Source organism: Ursus americanus, chromosome X (genome assembly GCF_024610735.1).
Source record: "Ursus americanus isolate L20-20 chromosome X, mUrsAme1.1.p, whole genome shotgun sequence".
In the NCBI taxonomy this organism is placed as follows: domain Eukaryota; kingdom Metazoa; phylum Chordata; class Mammalia; order Carnivora; family Ursidae; genus Ursus; species Ursus americanus.
In genome coordinates this window covers 86,806,868-86,818,802 of record NC_142164.1, presented here as the reverse complement: position 1 = coordinate 86,818,802, position 11,935 = coordinate 86,806,868, and the positions used below count along the sequence as shown (strand labels likewise).

At 45.1% G+C, this 11,935-nt stretch overlaps 1 pseudogene; it reads left to right on the top strand.

Moving 5' to 3' along the window:
* The first annotated feature begins 10,741 nt into the window (after positions 1–10,741).
* LOC123786635 (large ribosomal subunit protein uL16-like) lies at positions 10,742–11,086 on the top strand (annotated as a pseudogene).
* Positions 11,087–11,935: the final 849 nt, after the last annotated feature.

The window sequence follows — 11,935 nt, the reverse complement described above, 5'->3', positions numbered from 1 at the left end:
ACCTAGGTTCCTTCCTCTTGAGGTTTTACCATCCACTAGGGCTCATATGTAATTATTTACATTCACAGTAGGCTTTTACTTAGGATATAGTCTTAGACGTTAAATGACTGGGCGTTGCAGTGTGTGTTCTCCAGGAAGCCAACTCTAGGATGGAGATTACCTTGCAGAAGTTTGTTAGGAAGTTTGGTTAGAATCAAAACCTCTGCAAGGGAAGAGGGAAAAAGCAGGACTGGGCAGGGGGGAAGTTCAGTTGTGATAGAACCGCAACAAAGGTTCAGTTAACCCCATGGAAAGCTCTGCAGCAGAGATGGCCCAAAAGAATTGTCCTGTATATCCGGTCATGGCACATGGGCAAGTCCAAAGTCATACATTGGCAAGGCAGATGTCTCCAGCTGAGGACAATATCTAGAGAGGGCTGAGAGCTGAGGACCATCGCATAGCAGCAGCTAGAGGAATAAGCCCTGAAGAGGATCTGGGCAAAGCATCACAGCTTCTACTATTTCCACTCAGAGCATATGCCCATTTTAAGGCTCTCAATGGATACCATCAAAAATTTCACAATTTCACAAAAATTGCTCCAGAAATGGTATACTTAATCTTTTGTAGTTAGTTTTCTCATCTATAAAGTGGAAAGAATTAAAAAAACATCAGGGCGCCTGAGTGGCACAGCGGTTAGGCGTCTGCCTTCGGCTCAGGGCGTGATCCGGCGTTATGGGATCAAGCCCCACATCAGGCTCTTCCGCTATGAGCCTGCTTCTTCCTCTCCCACTCCCCCTGCTCGTGTTCCCTCTCTCACGGGCTGTCTCTATCTCTGTCGAATAAATAAAATCTTAAAAAAAACAAAACAAAACAAAAAACATCTACCTTACAGTTTTCATTGTGAGAATTAAATGAGTAAATATTTACAATATGCTTAGGACAGTGGCCGGTATATACTAAATGCTAAATTCTCATTAGCTATTGTTACTGTGGTGGTGGTGATTGTCATTTCACACTGGCACTAGCAGTGAATCCTTTTCATTAAAAATAGAAATTTCTGGGGTGCCTGGGTGGCTCAGTCAGTTAAAACATCTGACTGAGGCTCAGGTCATGATCTCCAGGTCTTGGGATGGAGCCCCCCATGGCTCCCTGCTCAGCGGGGAGTCTGCTTCTCCCTCTCCCTCTGCCCCTCCTCCTGCTCATGATCTCTCTCTCTCTCAAATACATAAATAAGATCTTTAAAAAAATACGGGGCACCTGCGTGGCTCAGAAAACTGAGGATTAGAGAGATTAAATAACTTGCTCCAAACTGGTAAGTGGTGGAACTGGGAGTGAAACCCAGGTCTGTTCATTCCACAGTCCACATTTCCCAAGATGCAGTCTGTGAAACACTACCCTGGGCAATGCTATATATATATATATACTCATGTGCAAATGTGTGCACACACACAAACACGTGTAAGTGTTCCATAGTCAAATCAATGTGGTAGAGCATTGAATATCTGATTCCAGACCTAGTCCATAGATATTAGCATATTAATAGCTCTAAGGGATACTTTAAGAAAGAAACTTGTTCAACTTGCGCAACCCGGGGTTTTCCCAAAAATGATTTCGTCGTGATCTTTTACTTCCCATTATACCACCAACCCACTGCAGAAATGGTGTCCTCTTCCCCTCACCCTTGGTAAAATGTCACACCATACTACTCAGTCTCTCAACCGCCTAACCAGTCTTCAGTGCCCAGCTGTCCGGGATTCTGTTCAATCATCATCAATACGGATGAAAGCAAAGAGAGCGGCCTAATGAAATTAGCTAGCGACTCAAAGTGGAGAGGAAAAGCTGCTATGCTGGGTAACAAAATAAGGATTTAATAATCTGGAACAATGGACAGAAATAAATAAGATAAGATTTGACAGGGAGGAATGTAAAATCTTGCAGTTAGGTTAAAACAAAAATCAATGACAGGAGTACAATTTAAGAGAAAGCCTGACTTCACAGTAGTTTGTGTGAGGAAGCCTGGCGGATTTAATTGATCATAAACCCAATTAAAAAACAACTGGAACGCATTCAACAAGCAAGGAACTACAGTTTTAAACCTGCATTAATGGGGCGCCTGGGTGGCACAGCAGTTAAGCGTCTGCCTTCGGCTCAGGGCGTGATCCCGGCGTTGTGGGATCGAGCCCCACATCAGGCTCCTCCGCTAGGAGCCGGCTTCTTCCTCTCCCACTCCCCCTGCTTGTGTTCCCTCTCTCGCTGGCTGTCTCTATCTCTGTCAAATAAATAAATAAAATCTTTAAAAAAAATAAATAAACCTGCATTAATGTAAAAGTTGCGTTCAGAGTGGCAGAGATCGGTATCCGTAACTCTGGCTGATGCCCGGAACATCGTGGTATTCCTGGCCATGTGCTTCGGGACAGGCAACGAAAGGCAATCCAGAACCTATCCTGATGGCATTGACTTAGATAATAAGGAGGTCAGCAGACACTACCTTTTGACCAGCCGTAGAACCAGCTCAAGCTGTTTAGTCAGGCAAGAGTAGATTTGGGGTAGCTGTTGGGATTGGATGATTCTACCGGGTATTTTTCATTTGTCTCTCCCTATTCATTTATTCTCCATCTTTTTCCACTGGGCTTTGCATCCTAGGAGGCTCCCTGCCCTGTATCTGTCAGTGGGAGGCACCGGGGGAGATCAGAGGGTGGGAGGAGCGTGACGTGGTTATTTATGCCCTTGGCTGCCTCCCTACTGGCTTGCTGGGTGGCCCTCTTCTCCAGCTTCAGCTACTCTCTCTGGCCTCGGGTAAGCTTTCCTTCCCCTTGACCCTTCAGGCTTAAGATCCTGCTCTTGTGAGCTCTGGGGTGCTCCTAAGATTCACTTAACCCTGCTCCCATCTTTGTAAACCCCCTTTTATCATGCTGTCCTCAATCACCCTGTCTGAGTGTGTGATTTGTGTCCTGCTGGGACCAGATTCATACTGATGCTGGAAAGATGAGGATGATGGCCTTTGAATATTTCAAGGGCTGTCATATGGAAGAGGGTGGAATTAACACAAGAGAGTAGAAGTTACAGGAAGATTGGGTTCAGGTACTCATTTAGCTAATCTTATTAAGCCTCTACTCCGTGCCAAGCATTGTGCTTCGAAAGCTCAGAGCAAAGGGAGTTCATCTAGGTTCGAAGCTGGAGAGGCCTCCCAGAAAAAAAACTTGCAAGATGAGCAGGGAGAGAAAGGACCACCTGGCCAGGATTGTTCCCTGAAGAGGAATTCATAGGTGAGAGGGCTGGAGGGCTGAGAGCGAAAGAGGCTTATTCCAGAAAATGAAAGGAAACCTGATGTCGAGTGTCTCTCTCTTCCAAGTGGATGAGAGGGTATCATCAAGGATGAGGCCACGCATGGGGAGGGCCAAACCTGCAGAGCTGTTGTGAACTTGGACTTGATCCCAAGGGCCCCGGGAGCCCCTTGATAGGTGTGAAGCCACGGAGATCCCTAGTAAGATTTTTCTCTTTCCGTGGTAGAGTGAAGGGAGCAAGAATGCTCAAGGATCAGAGCTGTTTCGCCAAGGAGTGAGCAGCCAGTTCCTGGTAGCAGCCAAGGAGAGCCTTCTTCTTGGCTGACAGCTTCAGGATAGTTCCAAGGGGGAAGCCACACTGAGTGGGAAGTTGGACTTGCAAACATCTGTGGCCCTTTCTAATTCTGAAGATTCTGAGACTCCTCTGCTCCAGCCCCGTGCCTCGCAGTGGGGTAGAAGGCACCAAAGTTAGAGAATCCATTCACTGTCATCCAAAACTGGCAGTGAGGAGTCATTCTCTTCCCTCCCAGCCTCCCCTCCGCGCCACGCCGGGGGCCTAGAAAGCAGGATGCACGTCCAGACTGGAGCCTCTGGGACTATACAGGCCTCTAGTGTTTGTGCTCTTCCCTAGGCCCAGATGACGTAGGAGGGGCGCCGGCCATGGCAAGTTCCAGAAAAGAGCTCTGCCAGCCTCGGACCTTCAGGCCTGCTCACAGTTGGCTCTGTGGTCTAGGATATTAGGCGAGTTCACTGGTGGGTTGTTTCTTTGTTTTTTGTTTTTTTTTTTTCCTTTTAAAATTAAACCCTCCAGACAGTCAAAACGCAAACCCCTCAGGCTGTGGGTCAGCGTCCGGGTGGGGCCCTGGGCAAGGTCTGAGGGCTCCGAAGGCCTCGGCGCCGTCCAGCACAGCAGCCCTCTTGTTCTGGAACCCCCTCTCGGGGCCCTGGGCGGATCCGTGTGTGAACGCGCAGCTGTGTGCAAATGCCAGCGCTGGGGCGATAATTATAGAAACCTTCTCATTATGCTTGAATGGGGGCCAAGGCATGGCCCTGGCAGCGAGGGGGGTGCGAGGCTGCAAAACTGGCACTCTTTAGAGCGAGTTGGCTTTTGCAGCCTGCACAGGCGCGCGAGGTGTGCCAGGGGGCCCAAGTTAGCAGACCCTGTTGTCAAGCGCCCCTAGTGCCCTCTTCTGCGCCTACTCGGCCCAGTGTCTTTGTTCCTCCCCAGACTGCGGCCAACACGGCAGTCTGGCAACAAGGCTCAGTTTTCTAATCACTGTTCCACTCAGCTGTTTCCGTGGCTCCTCTTCGGGCCCCACGGCCTACTCCCCTCTTTCTCTGGGCCCCTGGAATGGGTTCCTATTCCTTCCCATTCTGGGTATAGAATACATTTCATCAGAGCCAGGCAGTCCCTACTCTCAGACTACAAGGACCCCAGAAGCGACTTAGCTTTCCAGACACTTCTAATGGCCTTACATGAAAACAGACTTCTTTTGGCTGAAATATCCAGTAGCGAAAGATAATTAGAAAATTATCCATCTGGGGACGCCTGGGTGGCTCCTGTGGTTAAGTGGCTGACTTCGGCTCAGGTCATGATCTCGGGGTCCTGGGATCGAGCCCTCTGCCTCCTTGGGCTGCTTAAGATTCTCTCTCCTTCTGTCCCTCCTGCCTCCCACCCCCTACTCCTGTGCACTCTCTTTTTCAAATACATAAAATCTTAAAAAAAAAAAAAAAAAGAAAATGATCAATCTATGCTTTCAGTTGTAACTTTAATAAGAGCACAGGCTAGGGCCTCCCAGTCAGGCCAGGATCACCATGCCAGGGCAAGAGGAGGGACTGTCGAGAGCAGGGGGAGGGTAGAAGGAAAGAAGGAGCTGATGTGAGAGGGGCAAGCCATGACGGAGGGAGCAAAGCATAATGAAGCGAATGTGCGAGGGTTTCATTTTCTTCATGGAAAATCTGCTATTCTCAAAAAGCAACCTCCTCTATAGGCATTTTTGCTTTTTCCAATAGAGGCGAAGAAGTACAGTTTTATGTAACACATATAACAGGAAAAGTAGAACGGTGACCCTGGGAAAATTACAGCATTAAAAGTAATAAGCCTGCCATTGCCGATAAACCACACGGACACCATGCCGTGCTATCCTGAGTATAAAGGTGACATTTTTACAGTTATTCCGATAGTAACTTCTCCGACTGCAACTGCATCTGGAGTATCACGCTCTCACACAGAGACTCTTCCAGAGTTTGAGGATCTCTGAGGCTTCGTCCTTCAGGGCCCAGGTCAGGCGATCCGTTCCTAAAAATGCCTCCCCGCCCCCAGCCTGGGATGAGACGCCTGGGTGGCTCAGTCGTTGAGAGTCTGCCTTCGGCTCAGGTCATGATCCCAGAGTCCCGAGTCCTGGGATGGAGCCTGCTTCTCCCTCTCCCTCTGCCTGCCACTCCCCGCCCTTATGCTCTCTCTCTGTCAAATAAATAATTTTTAAACAATATTTTAAAAAAATGCCCCCAGCTTGGGTTTTCTGCTCCCACCGTATCTCCCTCTCATGCAAATGACCATCATCGGTAACTGTTTACTTCTCTTTTCCACCCACCAGATTACGAGCTTCCTGAAGACAAGAAGCACATATTCATTTCTGAATCTCTGGTGTCTGCCAATGTCTGGCTTGATAAATGTTTGGAGAGCTGAACAACTAATGAGCCCTATTTCTTGCCTTATCCTTTAAACCAATGAGAATACAAGTGGGAGCCAACTAAGTTAAATTAGATACACTGACTAATCCCTTCTATTCCCAAGATGTTGTAATTTTAGAACGTGCTGTCTTCTGCTTACATCAGGAAGTGAATGAGGTTCTAAGGCAAGATAATTGTTTGGCTACATGAGAATGTTAAAAGAGAAAAAAAAGAATGTCTCCTAAGCAGAATCCTTCATCTAAAAGAGTGAGGTAAAGGGTGCCAGGGGTGGACTGGAATTTAGGCCGGCTGTATACAAAATGTATACACAAAATTATAGAGACACAGAAACATAACAGAGCAAAGTCAAGAACGGAAGTCCAAAAGCAGTGACAACCAAAATTCAGACTGCGAGAAAAAAATTGGAAGCCCTCCTTCCTTTTTTTCTGAAAAGGAAAACTGTGACTTTATAAAGAGAAGTTCAGAACGAAGGTGAAGCTTGCTTCTCTTCAGGATCAGTGGCTCAAGGGAGGTAGAAACCATTGGCAATCAATACAGAAAAGGCAATTTAATTGGGTTTTGATTGTTTTTAAAAGAGGAATGTATAACATTTGACTTTTCTGAGTTATGCAAAAGGAACAGAGAACATACAAAATTCAATAAATAGAACAAATCAAATGTGTACACATTTCCATTCTTTCCTGTCCATAGTTACTGGAATAAGTAAGAAAGAAGATTAGAGAGAGACAGAGAGAGGAAGAGATGGATTGGAGAGGTTTCAGATGCATTAACAGAAGATAGAGGAATACACCTGTAAACCCACAGGGACACACAAACATATCTAGAAAAAGACACACTCAAATAAAGACCCAGATCAAGGTTTCCATATGGCTTAGAATCTCCACTTTGTGTTTTAGAATAAGCTAATAAAGAGTTTTAAAATCCTGCTTCATTTTTGACCTCTGAGATCTCCATTTCTGGTGTATGAGTTTATGAGACTGATGTTTGCGGTCTGTGTGTATGTGTGTCTCTGTGAGAGAGTGAGAGACAGAGACAGACAAACAGAGAGGAAATGACTTCCTAAAGGAATTGGCGTAAAAGGTATGATGAGAACCTTTGTTCAGAGTAGGGACTCTTTTAGGTAGGGAATATTTTGAGAGTTTGAATGGATCCCTTTGCAAACTTATTTTGGTTGCCGAAAGAGACAACATGGTATTGTCCGGGGGAGGGTCGGAAAATAGGTTCCACTGACTGTCGTTTCTCTCCTTGGATATCCGGGTCATCTATCTGTCCTCAGCTCACACTAGTCAGAATCCTGCAGTGGGACGGGGGTTAGGGGGCTCGCACCGCTGTTATCACGCTGCTTCCTCGATGACCCAGTGGAAGGGGGGAAACGAAGTCAGCATAGAAGATTTTTCCATCTTAGAAAAGAGATGCTCGACACAAGATAATTAATAATTAATAATTAATCACGGTCCACCAATGTGTCTACTAAATTTGTCATGGGGAACATGACTGGGTTTATTCCATGCTAAACCTTTGAATTTCTTTATTCTTATGTAGAGATATCCTCCAGAAAAGCAACTCTACCCAGCTGTGTCACCCTTACTATTGCACCTTTTGAAAACATTCCACTTTCTTATTCAGTTCCATAGCTATTGATTCAGAAAAAGATAGTATGTAAGAGTGTGAGCTTATTATTTCATGAACTTAATGCGCTCATGAATCATTGAATGTCTTCTGTCACTGACTGCTTCTCGTGCCCATGTTATTATGTATTATTGATCCACAATGACTTTGTAATAAAATCAGTTTTCTTTTTATTCTTTCTATTGATGTTCCAGTCAATGTCATTTAAAACCCTGTTAACTCAATTGTATCCATTTTGTTTTGCAGACAGAAACCTCTTTTGAGTTTATTCTATGGGGGAAACATTATACTAGCCACTGGAATCGAACGCCTTACGGCCGTGACTCCACGCCGCTAAATGGCTTCGAGCTTTGCTCGTTGACTCATCAACAGATTTCACTTCTCAGCTCGCTAACGGGTTTCAATTAAATGAAGCATTATCAGAAAAAGTACTCTAACAAGGGAAAAGAAACCCACTTAGGTGTGCGTTTTAAACAAACCAGCATCAAACATCCCCCCCCCAACTCTTCCCTCTTGGCCATACGGTAAAATATGGCCAATAAAAATGTTTATAAACTGTAGCCTTTTCCTCTCAGGATAGAAGTGGTTTACAGGAAAGGAGATATTCGAGTCTTATGTGAGATCAAGGCTTAGCTGTGCGGGTCCTGCATGAAGGGGGTTCAGGGGCTTGAGTTTAGGTCTCTTAACAAGATGGATGGAATCCCAGCTGTAGCATCTCTCAACACTGATGAGATTCTCCACTGATCACTCCTCTCGACCGGAACTGAGCCAGGCCTTTTCTGTTTCTCTCTCTCGAGTAGAGGTCTACTCCATTTTTCTTCTTAAAAAAAGAGAATTTAAGAGTAAAAATAAGAACAATTCTTGAGCTATGGCATAATGACCAGTACAAAGTTAATTCTGATTCCACGGTACAGTTTAAGCCAAAATACATTCACTTTCTGAACCCTCAACGTGGCTAAAATGACTGGCTTCTTTTTTCCCCCGAAGCAGAAAATCATAACTGTATTCTACAAGGAAATATCGAAAACACTATCTGAAGATTGCCTTGTTTTTTCTTAGTCTTCAAGATTAGCTAATACTGGCAGAATTTTAGATCTTTGACTATAAGTCAAACTGAAACAAGCATTACAAAACAGGTATTAAAAAAAGCAGAGAAGGGGCGCCTGGGTGGCGCAGTCGTTAAGCATCTGCCTTCGGCTCAGGGCGTGATCCCGGCATTCTGGGATCGAGCCCCACATCGGGCTCCCTGCCCCACTGGGAGCCTGCTTCTTCCTCTCCCACTCCCCCTGCTTGTGTTCCCTCTCTCACTGGCTGTCTCTCTCTCTGTCAAATAAATAAATAAAATCTTTAAAAAAAAATAAGCAGAGAAGAAAGAGAAATTTATTATACTGGAGGATGAAGACCCATGATCAAGAATGTTTCACAGAGGAGAGAAACTGTAAGGAAATCAGCTGGTTCACAGACTACCCAAAATATTTTGATAAAGAGAGAAGGAAGGAAAGATGATCCGGTCTAAGTGAAGGCAGGCCAGTGTTATTGTGTTTGGGGTGTGCCTGGGGAACAAGGAATGGTTTAATGTGGCTGTGACATATGATTGGGAGTGGCTGGACACCAGGCCAAGGAAATGTTTTTAAATTAATTCCTAAGCGTTAGTAGTGGGAATCAGTAAGAGTACCAGGAGGTAAATCACCAGTGTATATAAATACAGCCAGACCACTTCATTGATCTGTATCCACAAAACCTGCCAAATCAGAAACAGAATCTTTTCTCTCCCAGACTTCTTTCATTCTGAATTCCAGGCAGGGGAATAGTAACAATCATGATCGGCTCAATTGCTTTAGACCCAAAGTAACAGATATCTATTGTCATAAATAATGCTGCAACACAATTTCTCTCCCCCCCCCAACAAAAATAAATCTGTGGATCAGCTGGGTGGTTCTTCAGATCTGGGCTAGGCTACGATGATCGCATGTGGAAACACTCACGTGTCAGTAGTTGGTAGGCAGAGCAGCGAGGCCTGGCTGGTCTGTGATGGTCTTGCTTGAGATAGCTCTCCTCCTTGTGACCGCTCACGTCCCCGAAGGCTGGTCCGGTGTTGTTCACGTAGATGTCCAGGGTCCACGAGAGCAAGCAGAAGTACAAAGGACCTTATGAAGCCTAGGCTTGGAACTGCAACACCACTGCATTGTATTGGCAAACCAAATCACAGGGCTAGTCCAGTTTCACGGGATGGGGATACAAACTCCACCTTTGATGGGAGAAGTTTCCAAGTCAGGTTGCAAAGGGCATGGGTTCAGGGGGGCGTGGACAGTTGTGCCATCTTTTGCAATCAATCTACCTTGGGATAGGAGGCTTAAAAATTGAAAAGCGGGTATCAGGTTAAGGGAGCATCTCTTAGGTTGGAAAAAATTAAGGTGTTGGTTGGTAGTGAAGAATTATATCCAGCTATGCCTTTTTGGTTTTGGTTTTTTCTTTCACAGTGACATCCGGCAAAATTAGAGATCACAAACTTAACTAGATCAAGAGCCAGAAGTTATACTGGAGTTAGAATCTCGTTTGAAAAAAGAAATCCACTTCTTTAAGTCTAGCCCAGAGCATATAGTGAGATAATCCCTTATCCATGGGGAAAAAAAAAGTTTTAAAAGAGCTGAGATTTCATGAAGAAATATACAGAACTATTACAAAACTTTTCAATCTTGATTTGAGCCAATCCAACTGGAAGTCCTAATTTCATAAATTTCTATTTGGATACAAAGCAAAGTTTTGTAGCCTGTGATTACGCAACAAGTGGCGAGATAGAAAAGAGATTATCTTCTCTTTGCCTTTGGCGTGCCACTGAAGATCCTGGTGTCACCATGGGCTGCACGCTGCCCGATGTTATGGGTATTGTGAAGAACAAGCTAGTGTCCCTGATGCCGGGATCGGCACCTTTGACCTGGGGTAGAAGAAGACAAAGGTGGATGAGTGCCCACTATGTGGCCACATGGTGTCAGATGAATAGCAGCAGCTCTCCTCTGAAGCCGTGGAGGCTGTATTTGTGTGGACAAGTACAGGGTGAAAAGCTGTGGCAAAGACGGTTTTCACGTCTGAGCGTGGCTCCCCCCCTTCCACTTCATCCTTATCAACAAGATGTCCTATGCTGGTTCCAGACAGGCATGCAGGGTGCCTTTGGAAAGCCCCAGGGCACAGGGGCCAGGGTCCACATTGGCCAAGTCATCGTGTCCATCTGTCCCAAGCTGTAGAACAAGGAGCATGTGACTGAGGCCCTACGCAGAGCCAAGTTCAAGTTTCCTGGCCGCCAGAAGGTCCACATTTCCAAGAAGTGGGGCCTAACTAAGTTTGATGCAGATGAATTTGAAGACATGGTGGCTGAAAAGTGGCTCTTTCCACATGGCTGTGGGGTCAAATATATCCCTCATCGTGGCCCTCTGGACAGATGGCGGGCTCTGCACTCACAAGAACCTTGGCACTGCTCTCTCCTTATTCATGGCTGCCAATAAATCCTACTTCCTGCCTAACAGAGAGAGAGAGAGAGAAAGAGAAAGAGAAAGAGAAAGAGAAAGACTAGCTTCTCAGAAAAACCACATTTCCTTCCTGGGGGGGGAGGGAATGACTTTCTATTGATGGCCAATAACTTAAATTGCAAGGACCAGCTTAAAGGTGTGACACATCCTATTACCGTCATAGGCTTTGTAGCCTGTTGAACTTTGTTTTCAATATGTGTTTGTCTAATAAATCCTAATTTTGATCAAGGAATCACCCAGACTCAGTTTTTCCAAATACCACTGGTAAAGACGCAATGAGCGCTGTTCCAAGAGCGCAGGGAATGGAGAAAGCGGGCTTACAGTTGTGGTGTTAATGCTCTATGCCCTTGATTTTTCTGCACCCTGATTTCCTCAACTGCTAAATATGGATGCCTTAAACCTTTCCTCCATAAAGGTTATAAGTACACATGAAATCACATTTAAAAAGTACTGCATGCATTGCTGGAAGATTAAATTGGAATGGAGGTAGTTTGGGTGTCAAAAACCTTCGATTTTTGCACACTTCTTGACCCAAGAATTCCACTTTTAGGGAATTATTTTAAGGAAATAATTAGGGATGTACATAAAGCGTTAGCTGCAAGGACACTTATTCCCCTAATTTCATGACAACAGAAATACTGAAAATGACAAAAATGACCCGAATTAGGGGTCTGGATAAATAAATTACAGCAGATCCATACATTGAAGTGCTAAACAGCAGGGAGAAATGATGATCTGGAGAATTTTTAGGAATATATACTGAATAGTTTCCATGTCACTAGATGAAAAAGCATGCAGAAAATAATATGTTCAGTATAATTACAT